The sequence below is a fragment of the Cryptomeria japonica genome, chromosome 4, assembly GCF_030272615.1.
Source record: "Cryptomeria japonica chromosome 4, Sugi_1.0, whole genome shotgun sequence".
Classification (NCBI taxonomy): Eukaryota; Viridiplantae; Streptophyta; class Pinopsida; order Cupressales; family Cupressaceae; genus Cryptomeria; species Cryptomeria japonica.
In genome coordinates, this window is record NC_081408.1 from 478,029,389 (window position 1) to 478,050,801 (window position 21,413).

Sequence of the window (21,413 nt, forward strand, 5' to 3'; positions counted from 1 at the left end):
TCTCTAAACACACATCACCACCATAATTCTTGCCAAGATCAACTGCAAAATGGTACACCACCAAAAATACCGCATAACATGAAAAATATCATTGGATCAACAAAATCACCAATACCTCACACAAGAGTAAATGTGGACCAATAAAACAAATAGGAAATGATCAAGAAACACCAATAAGCACATTATAACCATCCACAATAGCTGCACCAAAACCACTTAATCAAAACTTCATCGATCAACATGCTAACTCTCAAGAACACTTGCAAAGCACCAAATCATGAACCATCTGAAATGTAGATACACATGAACATCCAAAACATTCTCCCAAATCCACAACCAAAGATATGATCATACCAGAGCACAACGAATCAAATAACAAAATACTGCAATACTGAACATAGAAGAAAAGTCTTCAAACTGGAATCCACAACTCAACCAAATCATCACATAGCATCATGGAATCAATAAATAATGAAGTGCCTCTATCTGATTCAGCATCCCAAATAGATAAACCATTCAAATCAACTCAATGCAAACATCAAAACATAGGAACAACTCTTTGCAACACCAGAACATAGGAATATGTTGACATCGATGACAACAACATATCCTAGCAGTAATTTTCCAACTCTGAAATAGTAGTCAATAGAAGAATTACTATCAGCTGTGGGGGAAATTTGAATTTTGGAACTGGAGGGAACAATGAGGTTGGGTCCTCTGGTTCTACTACCTCTATGGCTCAAGGACAAGCAATGGATGATGAGGATGGGAGACAGGGTGGGGACCCATGGCAATGGGACCCTCCTCCTAACCGTAAAAAGAAGATAGATTCTCTAAAATTGGGTCCCGAGGCTGTGAAAGTTGACTCAGAAAAGACCACAGAGGTGAAAGCCCTCAAACACTAGAGTAGTCTTTTTGCAAATAAACCAACTGGAAAACTGACTGGAAAATTGTCTTTTCCCTTTGTGGAAGACATCTCTGATAGAAAAATGGGTAAACTTGCTGTTGCGGTTCCATATTTGGTTATCGATCATAGCATTTCTTTAATGGCTTTCTCTCTGGTGGGGAAGTTTGTTGGACCACGACCCAATATTGAGGATGTTAGGTCTTTTGTTAAGAGAAAATGGAGGATGAAAGGTTAGGTTGATGTTTCTGCCCTGTCCAGAGGTTTTTTCATTTTTTCCTTCTCTTGTGGGGAAGATATGGAAGCAGCATTAATCGGTGGTCCTTGGATGTTTGGTAAATCTTCCCTATCTATGAGAAAATGGTCTCCTAATATGGAACTCAATGACTCTTTCTATGAATCTACTCCGGTCTGGGTAAGGTTGCCTATCCTGCCGCTGGAATTCTGGGTTGAGGGTGTTTTCTCAGGAATTTCAAACTCCTTTGGGGAGCTTGTTGCGATAGATCCAATCATTGTAGCTTGAAAGAGGCTAGTTTATGCATGCATTTGTGTCAATATTTCATAGAAGATGGATCTTCCTAGTTCTATTGATATTAGTTCCAAACTTGGTTTATGGGAATAGACAATAGAGTTCGAGTCCCTCCCCTTTGTGTGCTTTTCTTGTAAAAAAGTTGGTCACTGGGCTAAGGCTTGCCCTAGTAACCCTAAAAAACCTGTGACGGTTAACAATCCCCATAAACAGGTTTGGAAAGAAAAGAATAATAATAAGGTAGTAAAGTGGAATTCTTGGTAACATACTAGACTTATCAAAAGGAGATAGAAATGACCCTATTTAGACTCCCCCATTGAAGGAAGATAAAAAGAATGAAATCAATGAATTTGAGATCAAAATAGTCAATACTTTTGAGGCCTTACAGGCTCAGAAGGAAGAGAATGCTATTAGTGAAGAGATTCTTGAAGAAGGTGAGATTGAGAATGTCACTGAATCTCATCATGAGGCCCCTCAAGTTTTAGCAACAAAAAGAGATGAAGAGTGCCTAAATGAATTTGAAGAACATGAAATTAAACTTGGAAGGAAGAACAATTTTGGATCGCCTATGGTTAATCTAAATGCGTTATTCCAGAATATTGGAGTTGATATGCCCACATCATCCCAGAAAAGAGGAGAACTATGGAGTCACATGCAAGATGAGCCCAGAGATGAGTGTAAAGCGGAAAATCGCGATCGAACCCTAGTTGCTCTCCCCTCTTCCAACTCCAAGGAGAGAGAAGGGAGGTTCGCTAGGATTCGATGGTTTTCACTTAGGGGAAAGACTTTACATTCAAAAGAGGGGTTGAAACCCACAAGATCCAATCCCATGCAATGCAAGATTGGATTCTAAATGTGTTTCAAGGGTTAAGAAAGCAAGGCTACCCTCTTTTGTAAAGAATGTGCATAGGAGAATTAAGCTAGGAATGCATAGAAAGTGACAAAAATTCGCTTATAAACTGAGATAGGAATACAGTATGAAGCTGCGGACCTGGAATTAGCAATAAAATGTCGATATGGCACTGTCCTGCAAATTTGAGCAAAAGTTGTCAGGATGATGGCGCTTGGCGCCACGGTCCTCCGAAAAATCTGCAAAACGAAGGGGGATCTGTTCGTCTCTGCACAAGGATTCCAGATCTTCAATTTCAGCCACGTACCTGCAACCTACACACAGAAAAGCGAAGATGATTGGGGGGTTAGGGATTAGGGGTTTGCCTTTAGGTCAAACCCCGGTTTTGGAATTAACCAAGAAATGAGCAAGTGCTGTAAATGTAAATGACTGTAAAACAAGTACTAATACCTTGTTCTAAGGATGTTTGTATCCTTATGTGCGAAGGTATAGATGTTGTATGTTGTATGTTGTATTAGTATGTGATCTCCTCTTCAATGGTTGAATCCTTGTCTTGAATGCAACACTTAGCCTTGAATGGAGACTTGAAATGATCAATTGCTTGAAGGAATGCTTGAATGCTTGAATGCTTGAGTATAGTTTCCATGCTTTTTCCATCATGTCGAATGAAAGAGGAAAATGTAGTTTATATACTTGTCAATTAGGGCTGATAGACTGATTTTCCTGACCTTAGGCTGACCAGGAAAGTTAATTTCCAAATTGCAAACAAAAAGACCCGCAATCTCCTTAGGAGACCGGGCCCAAAATAGGACCCAGGGACCAGCGTGCTGGGCACCCTGGTCCTGAGGGACCAGGGCACTGGGCACTCTGGTCCCACCTCCCGGGACAGTAGGGTGCAAGGAGGTTCAGGCCAGGGTACTTGAAAAATGTAGTTTTCAGTGTCATAATCAGGTTTCAGGGTCTCCATTTAGGTTGCGTGTTGCGTCGCCATCGTGAAGACCGAAATGCAGTCGAAATTGCAAGTGTCACAATTTTAGGATGCTACATTTAGCCCCCACTTTAGCGGGAGTATGTATGCTCATACTTCCGGTAAAGTACAAGGAAACAATATTGAAAGACTTTCACCACGTCAAGGAGGCAAGATACACAAAACCCCCAGTGGACTAAGGATCTTACGACTTCGATTGACAAAGTAAAAGGGAAGATCACGAGGGAGAACCATGACTGTCAATAGTAAGGTTCCCTCACTATGAGTCATGCAAGAAAGATATCAAAAATTTTCAAGGCAAAGCTAAATTTGTCAAGAAATTTTCAAGTATCTTGAAAAGATATGAACGGGATGTATGCCCCCCTACGTTAAAGCGATCGCACACGCCTCAATGGGGGTGATTGTTTTAATGTAGTGATACACATAAGAAGGGAAAGGAGCACGTTATCACAAAGATTTATCCCCCAAGTGTGAGATAAACCCAAGGATAATAGACACAAAACACAAAGCACGAGGTGACTTCGCTTTCCTCGGGGTCAGTATGCTGTATGATAATTCATGTATATATATCATATGTATGTATGCATAATTGTTCTTCATTCCCCAATCAAGGAAGGTCACCTAGAAGAAGGGAACACATGTGTCTTTTGAGTCAACATGAGAGAGATCGAGAGATCTCAATGCTTTGCATCGTCCTCAAGTAGACAACACTAAGGACAACAAATAGAAGAATGAGAATAACATATAGAAGAAGTAGCAAAAGAGAGGGGGAGAGAATCTGCTATGCTAATGTAACTAGTCTAGCACGTCATCTACCCCCCGATCTTGCTGATCAATGTTTCGGGAAGGCAAGGAACACGCTAGAGGAGGAACATTCAACACAGCAGATGGAGCTATCACAAGATCCAAACAAGGGCTATGTTCATGTTCCGAGCCACGTTGTTCTTGTCTAGGAGCTAGGATAAGTGCTTTAGAAAATTCAGTAGATAAATGGTTATCAATATCAACAAGTTCATATTCACTATCAGAATGAACAGGAGTAACATTTGCATCATGAATAACATTTTCATCTATATCATCATCAAGATTTATAAAGATAGGGTCTTTAACTCACACAGGATCTAGACCATCATGCATCTTATGTTTAGGAGATTTAGGCTCAATGTCCGGCTGAGGAGAAAATGGAATAATGCTTGTTGAAGGTGTTTTTGGAGATTTCAAAGTTTGAGCTCTAAGACGACGCTTTCGTCGATGTTCACGTGCAGAACGATTTCGTCTAGTCTTAGTAGGAAGTTGAGAAGATTGAGGAGGAGGAATGTTCTCATCCTTATCACTTGGGTGTTTAGGTTGTGGTCTCTTAGGTTGAATAATAGGAGAAGAAGAAGGTCTCTTCTCTCTATAAAAGGAAGGAGGAGGAACTACTCCATATAAGGGAGGAATATTTGGTTTAGGAAGGAGACCAAGTCCATCATGACGAGGAGGGATAGGTCTACTTTTATGAAGTTTATTAGATATAGACATAGTCACATCCATAGGGATGGGTTGGGAATCTTCTTGAGGAAAGACATTAGTTTTATCTTTCAAAGGAAGAACTTCCTTCTCAAGAATGATAGGAATGTCAAGTTTAGGTGTTCTAGGTTCACTTAAAGATAGGATCATATCTGTTTTCCACTTTTGATAAGATTTGAAAAGATGATCACTTCGCGGAGGAAGAGATTGGAATTGTTTAGGCCAAAAGTAATCAAGAGGAACACTAGAGGTTCTTTCAGCTAGTTTAAAGAGGCTATGATTGATAGTAAAAACTTCACCATTATGGGGAAATTTCAAACACTTATGAATAGGAGAAGCAATAGCTTTCATGGAAGATAGCCAAGGATAGCCAAGCTTCACACGAAATTGTTTGGAAGATGGAATAATAGCAAAGCTCACATCAAGGGATTTGTTATAGAGCTCAATAGGCAATGTAATAGAACCAATTGCGGGAGAAGAAAATGCATCAAATAGTTTCACAATCACATCTGTTTTGTCATAAATCACTTGATTCAATTGCAAAGTAAAAAGAAATTCTTCAGTAATAACATTAACCATGCACGAAGGATCAATAAGCACTCCACGGCAAGGTGTATTCTTGACTTTTGCAACTATGTATAAAGGACCATCAGGTGCCCTAATGGTTTCACTGGAATCAAATGTGATGGAAGATTCTTTAGGGTTTTCTTGCTGCTCTACAAAGTTAATCACATTTGGAGTCATAGACACAAGACCATCAGATGAAAGAGAGGAATCATTAGTCTCAATCGCATTAGAGGTATGAGAAGGTGATGGATCAGTGAAAATCTGAAGATTTTGATTAGGAGGAGCTACAGATGTATTGCCTTTATCATTCACTCCAGAAATAGAAATCGTATTATTATCAATCAAATCTTGAATTTTACCCTTTAAAGAAAAACATTTTTCAGTATCATGCCCAGGCTGACGATGAAATTGACAAAAGGCTTTGTTATCAAAATAAGGTGAAGTAATCTTTGCAGGATCAACTTGCCTTATAGGAGGAAGAGTAAGCACATTTTGTTCCAATAACTTATTCATAATACTATGCAATGATTCATTCAAAGGAGTATACTTTCTTTCTTTCTTGAAAAATTTAGAAATAGGAGGCACACCTGATGCTGTATTCACATTGTTGTTGATGATGTTTTCATTGAATTTGATGGAATCTATGTTCGGTTTAAACTTCCCAAATGGTTGTTGACTACTATCACCCTTATCACTCGGAGCCATAGGATGTGATTGTTCCATTTGACTCACAGTCAGTTGATAATTGTGAAGAGTGGCACACAACTGTTGGAAAGAAGTAAACTCAGAAAATAGAAGTTTGTCTCGAATATCTCTTTGTAAATTAGAAATAAAGATTCTTTGAATATCATTGTCAGGCACTGGAAAAGAAACTTGAGCATACAAATGCTTATATCTACCAATGAAATCAGTCACTTTTTCTATAACACCTTGTTTACAATGCATTAAATCAATCAAAGTAACTTTAGGACTTATATTGTTTTGAAATTGTTGAATGAAAGCATTTGCAAGTTGTTCGAAAGAAGTAATAGAGTAGGAAGGCAACGAGCAATACCATTGTAGGGCTTTGTCTCTTAATGTTCTCGTGAATAGTTTTGCAAGCAACCTTTGGTCATAAGCAAAATCAGTACATATTGTTTGAAAAGTCTTAACATGTGTTAGAGGATCACCTTTACCATTATAAAGCTCCAAATGCGGGATTTCAACATGTTTAGGAGGGATAGCTCGAACAATGTCAAGAGAAAGTGGGCTCGCAACATCAAATGTGGGCACACTAAACTTAGATTGATTCATAGAGGCAATTTGTTGCTGTAAAGAAGAGACAGTTTGTGCAAGATTGTTAATGGTCGCTTCAGTCGAAGAGTTCATATTAGATGTGTTAGATTGAGATGGAGGTGTTATGTTATTGAAAGAAGGCAAAGAGTAAGGTGGTGGGACCCTATGATAATTAGTCATAGGAGATGATTGGACAGGAGGAGCACTACAAGGAGGAATGGAATGATTAAATGAATTGCCCCCTTGCGTCATGTTCATTTGCGGAGATGTAATAGGAACACTCATTGAAGGAATGAATGAAGAAGTCAGATTGAATGAATGGATAGGGTTAATTGAAGAAGAGGGAGGATTGCCCCCATGACTAGTGATCACAGGGGGAATGTCTTGTGTAGAAGTAGCCATTATGTTTGATGTAAAGGTAGGTATGCTAGCAATAGAAGTCATCAAAGGAATAGAATGATTGACTTGTGTAGGAGGTTGTGTATAACCTAAAGTTTCGGCACAACTCTTCATAGGCATCACATTCGAATCCACGATGTGTGCAATACCACACAAAATATCAATTCCATTCTTATCACTTTGAAGCATACGTTTTAGACCCTCAATTAAAGGAAGAGCTTGACTATCAGGGTATTCTTGAGACATCCATTGTCGAAAATCGTCAAATTGGTTATCCAATTTTGAAAGTTGTTCTTCAGAAACCTCATGGAGAGATTCTTCATCATTAGGAGGATTAGAGGAATTACCCATGTCCTCGTTAAAAAGGCTATTCAAATTAGGTTCCATCTCCTCGGTAATTAAACCTTGGAAAGACTTAATTCTACGGCTTCGTCTAACGGGAATAGTGTAAGTAGGGCTTATTGTTGTAAAACTCATGCACTAGAGAAGGAGAGAAAATTTTGATTTTAGAGGTAGCAATTTTCAGTAAAATCAGCCAATCTTCTAGATTTAAGCTGTTAAATGCAATCACAACAGTCTCCCAAAATTTCAGAAAAAATGTCCAGGACCGTGGCGCTCGGAGTGCAACACGGTCCTTGCAACTTTTTTCGAAATTTGCAGGGATGAAAGGTATGATGATTTTAAAGCCAATCTGAAAAAATTGAGTGGTTTTACGATCTGTAGATAGGCCAAATTAAAGTTGCAATCTCAAAATTGAACCCTACCCAGATTGTCGAAAAATGCAAAATTTGAATTTTGAAAAAGAGAGGGAAACTGAAATTTTGAATTTTATGATTTTAGAGGGAATGTCAAGAGTAATGCAAATTTTGAAATTTAAAAATTGACTCAATTTCACGCAAAATTCAATTTTGAAAGCGGAAATCAAAGTTGTTGTAATTAAGCATTTAATTTCAAAAGTCACAAAATGCAAGAATTTGAATAAAGCACTGAAATTTTTAATGAATGCAAACACACTTTTCAGATTTAGGACAGTAAGAACACAATTTTGACACAAAATTTCAGTTTCAATGATTTTTGAATGTTTAAAAGCCTTAATCCAAGCAATTACAAGACCAACTTTGACTGTAATTTTGAAGGTGTTAAAATTGATAAAATCAGCCAAAATTCTGGATTTTAGCAGGAAAATACAGTAAGATCTTGCTCCCGAAATTTCGAAAAAAATGTCGGGGACGATGGCGCTCGGCGCCACGGTCCTCGCAACTTTTTTCCAAATTTTCAGGGATGAAAGATATTGTGATTTTATTGCGGAATCCAAAGTTATAGCTGATTTGGAGATGTTTTGATTAGTGAAATTGTCGGACAAAGGTTGAATCAAGAGGGTTTCAAAAATTAGGGTTTTGACACTTAACCACTTAATTTTCAAAATTAAAACATAGATATGAATTGATAATTTGTAATAGAAGGATAGATCTGAAACAAGCATTAACAATTAAATATTTCACAAGTTTAATTACTAAAAAGAAATTTTAGGGTTTTTATGCAATCACCTCTAAAATTTTGCAAAAGATCAAACATGGAAATGTAATCAATTTTTTCAGATCTAAGCATGAAAAATTAGAAAGGATATTCACGTCGGGTTCACCAAAATGTAAAGCGGAAAATCACGATCGAACCCTAGTTGCTCTCCCCTCTTCCAACTCCAAGGAGAGAGAAGGGAGGTTCGCTAGGATTCGATGGTTTTCACTTAGGGGAGAGACTTTACATTCAAAAGAGGGGTTGAAACCCACAAGATCCAATCCCATGCAATGCAAGATTGGATTCTAAATGTGTTTCAAGGGTTAAGAAAGCAAGGCTACCCTCTTTTGTAAAGAATGTGCATAGGAGAATTAAGCTAGGAATGCATAGAAAGTGACAAAAATTCGCTTATAAACTGAGATAGGAATACAGTATGAAGCTGCAGACCTGGAATTAGCAATAAAATGTCGATACGGCGCTGTCCTGCAAATTTGAGCAAAAGTTGTCGGGACGATGGCGCTCGGCGCCACGGTCCTCCGAAAAATCCGCGAAACGAAGGGGGATTTGTTCATCTCTGCACAAGGATTCCAGATCTTCAATTTCAGCCGCGTACCTACAACCTACACATAGAAAAGAGAAGACGATTGGGGGGTTAGGGATTAGGGGTTTGCCTTTAGGTCAAACCCTGATTTTGGAATTAACCAAGAAATGAGCAAGTGCTGTAAATGTAAATGACTGTAAAACAAGTACTAATACCTTGTTCTAAGGATGTTTGTATCCTTATGTGCGAAGGTATAGATGTTGTATGTTGTATGTTGTAGTAGTATGTGATCTCCTCTTCAATGGTTGAATCCTTGTCTTGAATGCAACACTTAGCCTTGAATGGAGACTTGAAATGATCAATTGCTTGAAGGAATGCTTGAATGCTTGAATGCTTGAGTATAGTTTCCATGCTTTTTCCATCATGTCGAATGAAAGAGGAAAATGTAGTTTATATACTTGTCAATTAGGGCTAATAGACTGATTTTCCTGACCTTAGGCCGACCAGGAAAGTTAATTTCCAAATTGCAAACAAAAAGACCCGCAATCTCCTTAGGAGACCGGGCCCAAAATAGGACCCAGGGACCAGGGCGCTGGGCGCCCTAGTCCTGAGGGACCAGGGCACTGGGCGCCCTGGTCTTGAGGGACCAGGGCGCTGGGCGCTCTGGTCCCACCTCTCGGGACAGCAGGGTGCAAGGAGGTTCAGGCCAGGGTACTTGAAAAATGTAGTTTTCAGTGTCATAATCAGGTTTCGGGGTCTCCATTCAGGTTGCATGTTGCGTCGCCATCGTGAAGACCGAAATGCAGTCGAAATTGCAAGTGTCGCAATTTTAGGACGCTACAATGAGCATGAGGGAGAAATAACAGGGAATGGAAAAAAGAAAAACAAGAAGGCAGGATGCCCTAATGGGGTGAAAACTAGGACCAGGTCCAAGGTTGATATTGGTGTCTCCAAATCTCTGCAAGGACGTAAAACCATGAAATGGCACAGGGATCAGGAGAGAAAGCAAAACATAGTTGATGGAAGGCAGTGAACTATACAAGAATCCTGCCCACAGGTTTCCAAATGAAGGTAATATCATAGAACATCAGAGGCCTAAATGGTCTCAATAAATAGGATATATTATGAAATCTCATTCGAGACCATAAGCCGGATATTATCCTGGTTCAGGAAACCAAAATGAGTAAAGAGAAAGTGGAGAATTTAAATTTCTTTAAAAATGGAGGGGTCTGTGGTAGTAGCTCGAATGGGGCATCTGATAGGGTGGCTATTTTCTGGAACAAGAAAACTATTGTAGGAGAAATGATTGATGAAGATGGTAATATTATATCCATGAAAGTTAAAAGCATCTACGAAGGAAAGGAATGGGTGGTCATAAATATCTAGGCCCCTAATTCCAAATCTGCTAGGAGAAAATTTTGGGATAAAATCCAACAGAAAAGAAGATCTTTCCCTAAGAAAAGCTGGTTGTTGATGGGAAATTTCAACACTCCTCTGCAAGGTACTACTAAATCTGGAGGAACTCAAGCCCAACTAGATAGCAGATCTGATTTGATGGACTTCATCAATGTCAATGCTCTTATTGATATGGACCTAACTGGAGCTTCTTACACCTGGTCTATCCACAAGGATGGTGAAGACCTCATTCAGGTAAGATTTGATAGATCTCTTGTTACTAATGATTGGATTCTTTCTCATAGATGCTCCTTGTCATTTGTCAATAGAATTGGTTTGGATCACTATCCCATTGCCTTTGTTGCTGATTCCATTAAGAGTAAATAGAGCTTCCCTTTGCGATTTGAGAAAATGTGGATTTCTCACCCCTCTCTTGAAAAATCCATTGCCAACTAGTGGAATATTGATGTGAATGGAACAAACATGTATAAAGTTGCTAAAAAACTTAGAAATATCAAAGATAACATTAAGATATGGAACAAGAAGGTCTTTGGTGATATTTTTGACTCAAAGAAAAAGCTGAAGGAGGAATTAGAATAGATCCAAAACTCTATTCAGAAAGATGGTTATAAAAAGTATCCCACAGCTAAGGAAGATGATGTATTAGTCAAACTTCACAACATCATCTCTAGGGAGAAAAAATATTGGAGGCAAAGATCTAGGGCTATTTGGCTGGAGGCTAGGGACAGAAACACTAAATTTTTTTACATGACTTCTTTAAAACATAAAGTTGTGAACAAAATTTCCAGATTAATTGTCGAGGACAAAATTCTTCTTAATGAGGATGATATTAGGGATGAAGTTGTTAGTTTCTTTTCTCAGCTCCTCACTAGTAACAAGGGTATTGATTATACCCAACAACAAGATCTGGTTGACATCATCCCCAAGATTATTAATCCTAATCAAAATAAGGCCCTTTCTGCTATTCCCTCTGCTGGGGAAATTAAAAAAGTTGTCTTATCCTTTCAAGGGGATAAGGCTTCGGGACCTAATGTCTTCCCTATGTTTTTCTTCCAATAATTTTGGCATATTGTGGGAAAAGACACGGTCAATGCAGTAAAAGAATTTTTTTGTTCAAGAAGAATCCTTAAGAAAATCAACTCCACTTTTATTGCCTTAATTCTTAAGGTGGCTGGGGTGAATTCAATGGGAAAATTCAGGCCAATAAGTCTATGCAACTCCTTCTATAAGATCATATCTAAAGTTTTGACAACTATGATTTTGGTTGTTCTCCCCTTCATCATCTCCGAGGAGCAAAAAGGTTTTATTCCTGGTAGGCAGATTTTGGACTCTATCATTCTTGTGCATGAGAATATTCACTCCCTTAATGCTGCCAATAAAGAAGGATTTCTAATAAAGTTGGATCTGGCGAAATCTTATGATAGAGTGGATTGGCAAGTTCTTTTCAGAATCATGGAGGCTTTTGGATTTGATGAGAAGATGATCAAAATTATCAGAGAGTTGATCTCCACTCCTATGTTTTCAATTCTCATTAATGGATCTCCTACTAAATTCTTTAAAGTATTGAGGGGGCTCAAACAAGGAGATCCCATATCTCCTATTCTTTTCACCATCTTGGTGGAGAGCATGAGTGGACTGATTCAAAAAATGAAAGTGAATAAAATTATCAAAGGTCTTCAACCTTCCTCTGCTAATGTTTTTTGTTCTCACCAATAGTTTGTTGATGATAATATCTTAATTGGATACTCTTCTATTGGGGAGGTTGTTGCCTTTAAAGGTGCTCTTAATTCTTATTCTTTGGCAACTGGCCAGTAAGTCAACTAGGACAAATCGGTTATATACTTCATGAACACTCCTATTATAAGACAACATAAAATTGCTAAAATTATTGGTTGCAAGATGGAAATGCTCCCCTCCACTTATCTAGGTCTCCCCTTGGGTTTAGCTCCCCCAAATTCCTTCTGGAATATGTTAATTGACAAACTCAACAAAAAATTGGCTGGCTAGAAAGGATCCATTTTATCTCAGGCTGGAAAGTTGCAACTTCTTCAAGATACTCTCCAGAATCTCCTTGTTTATGCTCTCAGTCTATTTGGTATCCCAACTAAATTTGCTGAAGTATTAGAAAGAATCTAGAAGATATTTCTCTGGTCAGGGGTTGAAGAAAAAAAGAGAATATCCTTGGTTGCTTGGGACAAAGTGTGTAAACCAAAGAGCAAAGGAGGGCTTGGTATTAAAGCTCTAAAAACTTTTAATAAAGCTCTCCTTGCTAAACAAATATGGAGAGCTTATGACATTAAGAAAGATTGGAACCAGATCTGGTTTGACAAATATATTCAGAATCAGCCTCTCCAGGATCTCCTCAACTCTAAAGACATCCCTATTGGGTCCTTCATTTGGAATAGTATTATCAAATCCATAAAAGTGGCCAAAGCTGGAGCTGGATGGGTCCTTGGAAAAGGTGACAAAATAAGGTTCTGAGAGGATCCTTGGATGAACAATGAACCTCTCTTTGATCAAGGCAGCAGCCAATTTATTGAGGAATTTAAAAGGAGGTTTGGGTGTATGGTGTGTGTCTATTGGAAGGAGAACAAATGGGTTAGGCTTGATGTTGTATATGTTGGATTTTCCTTGCTCCAGCAAGAGTTACTGTCCTTTTCTATTAACAAAGATTATGATGATGTTTTCCTCTGGAAGAGTAATCCAAGAGGTGACTTTATGGTTGCTTCTGCCTACAAAACTACTTTCACTTAGAATAGTAATCCTATATGGGGAAAAGTTTGGAACATAATTCTTATCCCTAAAGTCAATATGTTGCTTTGGCTTGCTACTCACAATAGGATCCTTACTATTGACAACTTGGTCTGAAGAGGTTTTATGTTCCCTAACAAGTGTGAGCTATGCGAGAAAGAGGAAGAATTAGTTGATCATCTATTTTTCCATTGTTCCTTCACCTGGGAAATTTGGAGTAAGTTTTGGGTGAATTGGAAAGTGGATTGGGTCATGCACAAGAGTCTCAAGGAAATTATTTGGCAATGGACCTTCCCTACCAAATTTCCTCTTATCAAGAACCTTTAGTCCCTAATCCTCCCATGACTTGCTGGGGAATCTAGAAAGAGAGAAATAACAGAATATTTAGGGAAGCTAAGTGCACCTCTCAGGTGGTCTTTAAAAAATTTTGCAGGGCTATAAAAGAAAACATAAATATTCCTCATAGGAACAATAAACAATGGTTTTTTACTGATATGAATGAAATTGAAAAAGGCATCCTTACTGAATGGAACTTAATCCACAAAGTTTGAAGATCTAACAATAAGACAAGGAGAGATAATATTGTTTGGCAATTTCCTGATCATGAATGGATAAAGGTGAATTTTGATGGGATGGCTAAAGGCAACCCTAGGAAGTCTAGTGGTGCATCAGAAATGCTCAAGGTGTCCGTATTGTTGCTATTACTTCTCCTTTTGGGGTCCAAAATAATCATGTGGTTGAAGCTCGGGCTATGCTAAAAAGCCTCCAGCTTTCTCAGGAATTCAAATTTTAAAAAAATTGGCTAGAAGGGGACTCCCTCAACATCATCCAAGCTCTTAAAGGTACTAGTTATGTATCTTGGAATATTACTAATTTAGTTGAAAGTGCTAAAAAGTTATTAAATGACTATGTTAGTATTATCATAACTCACACTCTAAGGGAAGGAAATAAGGTTGTGGACCTCTTAGCTAATGAAGGGATCAATTTATAGGTGGAGGTTAAATATATCGGAGAGACCCATTGTAAAAGGGATGTTAGAGAGCAATTATTACTTGATTGCATCAATGGGTCAATTTAAAATCATGATTATCTTTTGGGGTCCGGAAATCAAAGATAGAGTTTGGGGGCAAATGAATTGTCAATTAATGATTGCTTTTAGTTATCAATTTTATGATCATATGTGTGATGGGGTTTATAATAATAAGTGCCAGTTTTGTGCGGCCATTATTATTATCTTTAAAACCACGGATGGGACTTTGTTTTGTATTCTAGAATTTTGCTCAAGAACTTGTGGTTAAATCTATAGATTGTGAGATATACCTTTGGGTACTTTGACTTGCTATTCAATATGGGAGGTAACTTAAATAGGAATGAGCCCTCTGGTTGCAAAAACTTGAAGAGTGAGCAGAAAGTGTGGAGGAGGCTTCATAGATATGGATTCACTGAATATATGGAAAAGTTGCATGGAAGCAGAAATTTAGTGTCTCATGGCTTTGCTACGGGCTGGAACAGCAACAAAGTCACCTTGTTTGGGGAGACCTGGAGTATTGATGAGGATCTAGTTGCAGAGGTCACGGATCTTCAGAAGGAAGGCACTAAATTATATAGAGACCAGAAGTATGCTAGTGGAGTGATTAAAAACTTCCCAAAATTTGAGGATGAGAAGGCTTAGCTTGCCAAGAAAGACAACATCTCCTACTACCTCCCCCAGTAGATAAAGTCTTTTTGGCAGAAAGTGTTAAGGGTTTTGATGGAATTCCTTACTATTGATGGTAGATTTACTAAAATCTACAATTATCATTTTGCAATTCTTAATCATTTTTGCCATGGGGTTAAGATCTCCCTGCCCTTTTACTTAGCTTCTTCTTTGAATGAGAGTTTAGCTGACCACGCTAAAAATCCCAATTCTTACCCCATAGCCCATCAGGGGCTTATTTTTCTCATTTACGAATACCTAAAGGAAAAAGCTAGGGCTAGCAAGGATGATTGCCTGGTAACTAATGCACATGTTTCTGAGAGCTGTAATGATTCTGAGTCTTATGATGACCAATCTATGCCCCTACCCATAAAAAATGGAGAGTTGATATTGATACTGTGGAAAAGGAGGTGCATTATGATTTGGAGGAGGAAAAGGGGAAGAATATTGAGACAAAAATGGAGAGTGAAAAGGAAGAGGATGTTGGAGAAGAGGAGGAAGGGAAAAAAGATGCTAATTCTGAAAACCCTTATTTTAACCCTATGGGTTCGGATAGCAAGAATGTCACCCCGAACTCTATGGAGGAAGACAACCCTAAATCCATGAGCACTGAGTAGGGTAGGGATTCAGTGAATACTATTTTGAATACTACCCAAAATTGCACACTGGAGTCTTTCAATCTCTAGAAGTGGGTTATTGAAAACATAACAAGCATTCAAAGCAAACAGAGGGAACTGGAAAATAAGATACACAATTTGGTTAAGGAAACAAACTCGAGGAAAAAGAGTGAGGAGATGCAAACCAGTGAAGTAGAGGAGGAAATTGAGATGCAGGACTGGTCAGAGAAAGACCTGGTAAAAGGGGATTCTAAACATCTGGAGGATGTTATCAAAATTGTAAAAGAAAAGGCTAAGGTGGATAAAGATAACATCATCACTCAAATTGCTCAAACTGAGAAGGCTTTGAAAAGCTTCATGAACCACAGTCTTGTGGTCTTAAGAGTTTCGTCACATAATATGAATGCATTGGTGGATCACTTAGAGAGGAAAAATTAGGATAAGAACTTGGTAATCATTGAAGATGTACCAACCTCTAGCTCCACTCATCAAATCTCCAAGCAAAGAACCAGGCAAACCACCACTGATGTGGAGACCAAAATGAAAGACATCTAGCTGAAACAAGAGATCAATGATCTGAGAGAAGCCGCTAAGGCCATGATGCTTTTGGTTCAGAATGCTAAGGAGTCTATAAAAGTTTTCATTTGAAATGTAATGCTAGGTTTTGGATGCCAACTTCTCATTGGCTCCTTGTTGTCCTTTTGTCCTAGCTGTTGGTTTTTGTGCTAGTCTTTTGTAGTTGTTTTGTCTTGGGCTTATCTTCTCTTGTTTCTTTCTTGTTCTTCTATCATATTGTAAGTGGGTTTTGGGTCCCTTAAAACCTGATTTTCCTTAATCAAAAACATATCCTAGCAACAACAATATAACAACAAGGTGACCCTTTATCACCTCCATTCACCTAATTTAACCTAGACCTCACTCTATCCCCTTGTTCTATTTTAGTTTGATACTTGCTTAATGCAATATGTGTGTCTTTAATTCTAATGTTTAAGTCTGCATCATTTGGATTCTTCTGCAACTTGTCTTCAACATCAATCAACTCCTCTTGAAGAAGGCATTCATCTTTCCTACTATTAATATCATTATTTTTTTCAACTGTCCTCAAAAGGTTTTGTATATTACCTATTAATCTACTCCAATATAACACTAGATTTTCTTTATGATTTAGGGCTTTAGATAGGGCTTTGAGAGTATAAATTCCCTCAACAATATCTTGTTGCTTTAGTAGATCCACATTCAATTTAAATAGTCCACTCCTTTTGTTCTCCTTATTCATATTTTTATCCTTTAGCACAATATTAGCCTCAATTGGGTGATGATCTGACATATTCATTGGCTTGACTTATATACAATTTGCATTGGTATTATCCTCAAAATAGAACAATTATTTGTTTACATACATTTTGTCCAGTCTACAACAAACTCTTCTCCCAACCCCTTGGTTATTTTACCATGTAAACCAAATACTTTTTCTATTTCTTTTCCTTCCTTCCAAAGGATCATATTTCTTTACAAGTCTTGACCAAAAAAAAATCCATTACCTTTCCAAATCTATTTATTACCCCTCTTCTTATCCTCTTCGTGTTGCATATCCATGGGAACTTCAGTATGTTCTTCATTACCCTCCTCCATAAGTTCATCATGAGTGCAATCTATCATATGAATTGCAGTCTCAACATTAAACCCTACTTTATTAGATTTTCCATTTTTGTTAATAATTTTAGGGCAATCCCTTTTGTGGAACCCATCATATTTGCACAAAAGAATTGGAGTTTAGTCCCCCCAAGGCTTCTATATCACACTTGACTATTTGATAAATAACAAAGAATTCAATAATGTCAGGGATTTGGACTCCATTGAAGGAGATAAACACCCTAGCATTCATATGTAGAAGGGTAATGTGAGATTCTTCCACTTGAAGGGTTTTACCTAGTAGCTCTAGAAGTTTGGATAAAAATATCCAACTCTGGACAAGAACATTTTTAACTTTAATCCATCTAGATGTTTAAAAAAATAAAATTAAATAAATAATGAGTAAGGAAAAAGTTGAAAAATTAAATTTCTTTAAACATGGGGTTGTTTGTGGGCGTCTGGTGGGGTGGCCATATCTTGGAATAAGAAAACTATTGATGGAGATCTGATTGATGAAGATGGTAATATCATTTCTATGAGAGTTAAATGCATTGTTGAAGGACAGGAATGGGTGGTCACCAACATTTATGCTCCAAATTTGAAAGCTACTAGGAGTAAGTTTTGGGACAAAATCCAGCAAAAAAGAGGGTTTTTTTCCCAGGATAGTTGGCTATTGATGGGAGATTTCAACACCCCTTTACAAGAGATTGACAAATTTAGAGGAACTCAAACTCAACTGGATAGTAGGATTGATCTTATGGAATTCATCAATGCCAATGCCCTGATTGATGTTGACCTTTCTGGAGCTTCCTACACTTGGTCTAATCAAAGGGATGGGGGAGATCTTATTCAGGTAAGGCTAGATAGATCCCTTATTACTCTTGACTGGGTCCTTAAGTATAGATGCTCTCTATTTGTTATTAACAGAATAGGAACGGACCATTATCTCATTTCTTTTGTTGCTGATTCTATTAAGGGAAAACGTTGTTTTCCATTCCGATTTGAAAAAATTGTGGATTTCACACCCTTCTTTGGAAACTTCCATTGCCAAATGGTGGAATATTACTATGGATGGATTTGCCATGTTCAAAGTTGCTAAAAATTTAAGAAATACCAAAGACAACATTAAGATTTGGAACAAAAAGGTTTTTGGAGATATTTTTGAATCCAAGAGGAAGCTTAAGGAGGAATTAGAAAAGATGGTTATAAGCGATTCCCCAAGGATAAAAAAGATGAGGTTCTAGCCAAATTACACAACACTATATCAAGAGAAGAAATTTATTGGAGGCAGAGATCTAGGGCTATCTAGTTAGAAGTCAGTGATAGAAATACTAAATTCTTTCATATGACATCAATGAAGCATAAAGAAGCTAGCAAAATTTCCAACTTAATTGTTGATGACAAAATTCTTGTCAAAGATGATGACAAAGGTGATGAAGCTATTAGGTTCTTCTCTAACCTCCTGACAGGTAGCAAGGAAAATGACATTGTTAAGTAGCAAGATCTGGTTGATAATATTCCTAAGATTATTGGACCTAATCAGAATAAGATATTATCTGCTACCCCTTCAATTGATGAAATTAAAAAAGTTGTTTTCTCCTTTCAAGGGTATAAGGCTCCAGGCCCGGATGACTTCCCAATGTTTTTCTTTCAGGAATATTGGCACATTGTTGGGGATGATACGACCAATGTTGTCAAAGAATTCTTTGGATCTAGAAGAATTCTTAAAGAAATCAACTCTACTTTCAGTGCTCTAATTCCTAAGGTGGCTGGAGCTGATTCTATGGGTAAGTTTAGGCCATTAAGTCTTTGTAATTCTTTTTACAAGATAATCTCAAAAGTCCTGACTTATAGATTATTGGTTGTTCTTCCCCTTGTTATCTCTGAGGAGCAAAAAGGATTTGTCCTAGGTAGGCAGATTTTGGACCCTATAATTCTTGTGCATGAGAATATCCACTCTCTTAATGCTGCAAACAAAGAGGGATTTCTCATAAAGCTAGATTTGGAAAAAGCCTATGATAGGGTTGAATCGCAAGTTCTTTTTAGGATCATGGAGGCCTTTGGATTTGATGAGAAGGTTATTAAAATCACTAGAGAGTTGATATCTACACCAAATTTCTCTATTCTTATTAATGAATCTTCGTCTAGAATTTTTTAAATCTTCAAGGGGACTTAGGAAAGGAGATGCTATTTTGCCTATTCTTTTCACTATTTTGGTAGAATGTTTGAGCAGATTGATTCAAAAGTTGAAAAAGAATAGAACCATCAAATGGTTGCAACCCTCTTCTGCTAATGTCTTCTACACACATCAACAGTTTGTTGATGATACAATATTGTTGGGATATTCTTCTATTAGTGAAGCTTCTGCCTTCAAAGGTGCTCTTAGATCTTACTCCCTTGCTATTGGATAGCAGGTTAATTGGGAGAAATATGCTATTTAATTCATCAATACCCCATTATTGAGGCAACATAGGATTTCTAACATAATTGGTTGTAAGGGTGAGTTGCTCCACTCTACTTATTTGGGTCTCCCTCTTGGTTTGGCTCCTCCAAAATCTTTCTAAAATTCTTTAAGTTTTAAGCTCAACAAAAAATTGGCAGGTTGGAAAGGCTCTATGCTATTACAGGCTGGTAAGCTTCAACTTCTTCAAACCACTCTTCAAAATCTGCCTGTTTATGCTCTTAGCTTGTTTAGTATACTGGTCAAATTTGTTGAAGCTTTAGAAAGAATTCAGAAAAGATTTCTTTGGTCTGGTGTGGAAGATAAGAAAAAGATTACTTTGGTTGCTTGGGATAAAGTCTATTCTCCTAAAAGCAACGGGGGGTTAGGTATTAAATCTTTCAAACCTTTCAACAAAGATTTGTTAGCTAAATAGATTTGGAGGGCATATGATATTAAGAAAGATTGGAGTAGGGTGTGGTTTGATAAATACATACATAATCAGCCCATTCATTCTCTTCTCTATTCTAAAGATGTCCCTATTGGATCTTTTATACGGAATAGTATGATCAAATCTATTAAAGTTGCTAAAGCTAGAGCTGGATGGGTCCTTGGCAAAGGTAATAAAATCAGATTTTGGGAGGATGTCTGGATTAAAGATGAGCCTCTTTTTAACCAGGATTGCAGTCATTTCATTGAAGAATGTAGAAGGAGGTATGGTTCTATGGTTTGTAATTATTGGAAGGAGAATAAATGGGTCAAACTTGATGCAGTTTATGCTAGATTTTCGTTGCTCCAGCATGATTTGTTGTCTTTTTTTGTCAGCAAAGATTCTAATGATGTTTTCTTATGGAAGAGTAATCCTAGGGGTTATTTTATCGTTGCCTCTGCTTATAAAAAAATTGCTACTCAGGTCTGCAACCCTATATGGACTAAAGTTTGGAATAGATTCCTCATTCCTAAAGTTAACATGTTTTTTTGGCTTGCAACTCACAACAAGATACTTACCATTGATAACCTGGTTTGAAGAGGATTCATGATTCCTAATAGGTGTGAGTTATGTCAAAAAGAGGGTGGGTCTGTGGATCATTTGTTTATTCATTGTTCTTTTACCTGGGAGATCTAGGGTAAAGTGTGGATGCAATGGAAAGTTGATTGGGTAATGCAGAATAGTTTTAAGGAAGTCATCTGGCAATGGATTTTCCCTACCAAGCTTCTCATGATTAAGACCCTTTGGTCCTTTGTCCTTCCTATGACCTATTAGCATATCTGGAAGGAGAGAAACAATAAAATTTTTAGGGAGACTAAATGTTCTTCTCAGGTGGTTTTTGAAAAGATTTGTAGGGTTATTAAAGAAAATATCAATACCATTCACAAAAGTAACAAGTAGTGTAGTTATATTAACATGACAGATAATGAGAAAAGCATCCTAACTGAATGGAATTTGATACACAAGGTCTAGAAATATGATATGAAGAGCAGAAGAGATAATGTTGTGTGGAGGTTCCCTCTTCATGATTGGGTTAAGGTGAACTTTGATGGTGCAGCTAAAGGAAATCCTGGGAATGCTAGAAGGGGAGGGGTCATCAGAAACTCTTACGACTTTTGTGTTGTTGTGATTGCCTCTCCCTTTCGAATTCAAAACAACCATGTGGTAGAAGCTCTGGCAATGTTAAATTGCCTTCAGCTAGCTCAAAGTTTTAATTTTAAAAGAATTTGGCTGGAGGGGGATTCCCTCAATATAATTCAGGCTATTAAAGGTATTAGTTCCCCTTCTTGGAACA